Source organism: Enhydra lutris, unplaced genomic scaffold (assembly GCF_002288905.1).
Source record: "Enhydra lutris kenyoni isolate GAN:26980312 unplaced genomic scaffold, ASM228890v2 scaffoldscaffold1665, whole genome shotgun sequence".
In the NCBI taxonomy this organism is placed as follows: domain Eukaryota; kingdom Metazoa; phylum Chordata; class Mammalia; order Carnivora; family Mustelidae; genus Enhydra; species Enhydra lutris.
Window position 1 is genome coordinate 1,305 of NW_019155749.1, and position 3,438 is coordinate 4,742.

The window sequence follows — 3,438 nt, forward strand, 5'->3', positions numbered from 1 at the left end:
AAGACCATTCCATGCTCTTGGATCAGAAGAATAAACATTGTTAAAATGTCTATACTGCCTAGAGCAATCTATACTTTTAATGTCATTCCGATCAAAATTCCACTGGAATTTTCAAAAACCTGGAACAAATAATCCCAAAATTTGTATGGAATCAGAAGAGACCCCGAATTGCTAAGGAAATGCTGAAAAACAAAAATAAAAACTGGTGGCATCACGTTACCTGATTTCATTTGTCTTTTCCTCCACCTAACAAAAGATTATTTATTCATCCATCCAGCAAGTAATTATTGAGCATCTATGATTGTTTGGCATTGCAGATGAAATTGTGTGACCAGGTAGATATTATATCTGCACTCTTGGACTTTACAGATTAGAGGTGGAATAGAACCTTTTTTTTTTTTTTTTTTTTTTTAAAGAGAGAGAGAGAGAGAGCATGTGTGAGTTGGAGCAGGAAAGCAGAAGGAGAGGGAGAGAATCTCAAGCAGGCTCCACAGTCAGCACAGAGCCTGACACGGGGCTCGATCTCATGATCTTGAGATCATGACCTGAGCCGAAATCAAGTCAGACATTTCAATGAGCAATCCAGGTGCCCTGAAACAGGCTTTGTATCTAACCATTACTGTGATTTGATAGTAATGAGAAAACACGGATACTAGTAATGAGAAACTGTAGGGACCATAATTTGGTTATTTTTCTTTTCACTTCTCCACTCTTGAAATTCCATTTTGCCATTTTCTTCATTTTCAGCTCCCACCCACCAGTATCCTAATATAGTCTGATTCCTTTCTACCCCACCCCAGTTTCCACATTTGCTGAAAATGGCTGAGATCAACAACACCCTAATTGCCAGTTCTCAAACTTTGATTCTTCATATTAATTGCTCTCTGAGTCATTTGACATTGCCAGGCATCTATGTTTCTTGAGACATTTTCCCTTCCATGAATTCCACAGATCTATTACATTTCTTATCATCTGCCTGCATCTTTTGCTATTTAAATTTTGGGAGGATTCTTAAAGTTTCATATTTGTACTTCTGTAGGTTTTCTATTCTTCTATATTTCCTCTAGTCCCACATCAATTACTATGTACATGGTAAAGATTGATAAATTCATAGATCTTGTCCCAAATCCAGATGCCTTGACATTGTAGGCCTTTAATTTATGCAATATGAGATTTAACTTAATTCAAAAATAAAACTATCATTTTTACAAACTTTTCCCCTCTTTTTAGAATATCATTGAAAAAATCATTGAAATTAATGACATTTACTCAATCTTGTTGGATTGAAATTTTGTGCTCCTACCAACAATTTTTTTCTACCCAAATTTCTCTTTTTCTGTTTTTGCTTGCTTGACTTATTTCTACTCATTAAGACTCAGTTTAAATGGCATCCCCTTTAAATGGCATCCCCAAAATAATTATTGACTTTTTAACTCAGATTGGGTTACTTTTTCATCTATAAAGCCTGAATCATTTTTTATATGAACATTTCATGGGTTTTAACTTATTTATTTCCAGGTCTCTCTCACTGGCCTGGAGTTTAACTCTTTCTTGGACATGTAGTCACTGGTAGAGAGCTCTGTGCATAGTAAGAACTCATCCACTAATGCTTTAATTCTGAAATTCCTTAAAGATTCACAAGCTTTTTGACTATATCCTTGAAGGCTTGTTTTACCTGTTCATTCCTTATGGTGTAAATGAAGGTGTTCATTCATTCAAAGGTGTGACTGAAGTAATGAGTAGAACTACTCCCTTGTTGAATGTGTTTTTTTCTTTTGCTGAGGGCTTAATGTATGTGAAGAAGCAGCTTCCATAAGAGAGGGAGATGATAATCATATGGGAAGAACAAGTGGAAGAGGCCTTTGTCCTTTGCTGGACAGAGGAGAGCTTCAGAATAGTCCTGATGATGAACATATAGGAGAGAATCACTAGCACCAGAGTGATCACTAGTGTCACAGATGCCGTAAGAAAAGCAACCTTCTCAATGAGGCTTTTATCTGAACAGGAGATTTTCCAAAGGAGCTCATAGTCACAGAAGTAATGATTCAGCCTGCTGATGCACAAAATTTCTGCTGACTCTTCAGAGAGATTAGTGGTATAATAACCATTAACCCAGACAGCCAAGAGCAGAGAACCAGCTGGATGCAGACTCTGCTCCTCATGATGGTCAGGTAATGCAGGGGTTTGCATATGGTCATATAGCAGTCATAGGACATGGCAACCAGAAGGTAGAACTCTGTTGCCCCCAGGAATATTGCAAAAAAATTACTGAGTGAAGCAGCCAGCAAAACTGATACTCTTATTCCCTGTTGTGATGCTGATCAGGACTCTGGAAATGAAGAAGTTTATAAAAGACATTTCTAGAAGAGATAAATTCTGGAGGAAGAAATACATGGGAGTCTGACGGTGGGAGTCCAGCAATGTGAGGATGAGGATAGTCAGATTTCCGATGATGCTGAATAAATAGGCAAGGAACAGAAAGGTGAAGACCACTGCCTGGAGTTCAGGGACATCTGTCAGACCCAGCAGGATATTCAGTCAACCTGGTTTTATTTTTCATTGTTGAAAAATTTTGAGTCCGAAGGTAAAAAAGTGAAAGTAATAAAAGGTGAGAAAGGAAGAGGTGCTCTGAAACAGGTGAAATGTGAAGAGAACCCAAAGTGATAGACTGTGAACTTTTCCGATGACCTGACCCAGACCAGGGGCCCGTTTGAATGGTGTTGGATCCTTTCCAGTTCCATCTGCCTTGTATAGAAAAGTTTGTGCTCTTATTTCCCCATATGGTACACTCCCCAGCGCCAACATGAAGCAAGTCTCTTCCTTGCAGGTGATGTTCAAAAAGTTTGTGGAATGAGTGAATAAAGGAGTGCCTCTAGTAGCTGCCTTCTTCCAGAATAGTTACTGATTTTATCCCCCTGTGTTCACTTTTTTTTACTTCCCATTGATCCTGTTCATCACCTTACTTCCTCTGACTGCCTAATGCTTCTTAGATTTGCTGTTTTTCTTAGTCTTTCTGCTCTTTCTATTTTTATTTGTCATGTAATTATAGCAGTCTCTCATTTTCTTTCTGGTCTGAGTCCCGTAAATCCCCTAATGCCAGAAAGGACCAGTTTTTTTTTTTTTTAAATATATTATGTTAGTCACCATACAGTACATCATTTTTTTTATTAATTTCTTTTCAGCATAACAGAATTCATTGTTTATGCACGACACCCAGTGCTCCATGCCATATGTGCCCTCCATAATACCCACCATTGGCTCACCCAACCTCCCACCCCCCGCCTCTTCAAAACCCTCAGATTGTTTTTCAGAGTCCATAGTCTCTCATGGTTCATCTCCCCTTCCAATTTCCCTCAGCTCCCTTCTCCTCTCCATCTCCCTATGTCCTCCATGTTATTTGTTATGCTCCACAAATAAGTGAAACCATATGATAATTGA

The 3,438-nt window shown here is 38.4% G+C and overlaps 1 pseudogene; it reads right to left on the reverse strand.

Moving 5' to 3' along the window:
• Positions 1-1,627: 1,627 nt before the first annotated feature.
• Positions 1,628-2,560, reverse strand: LOC111140469 (annotated as a pseudogene).
• Positions 2,561-3,438: the final 878 nt, after the last annotated feature.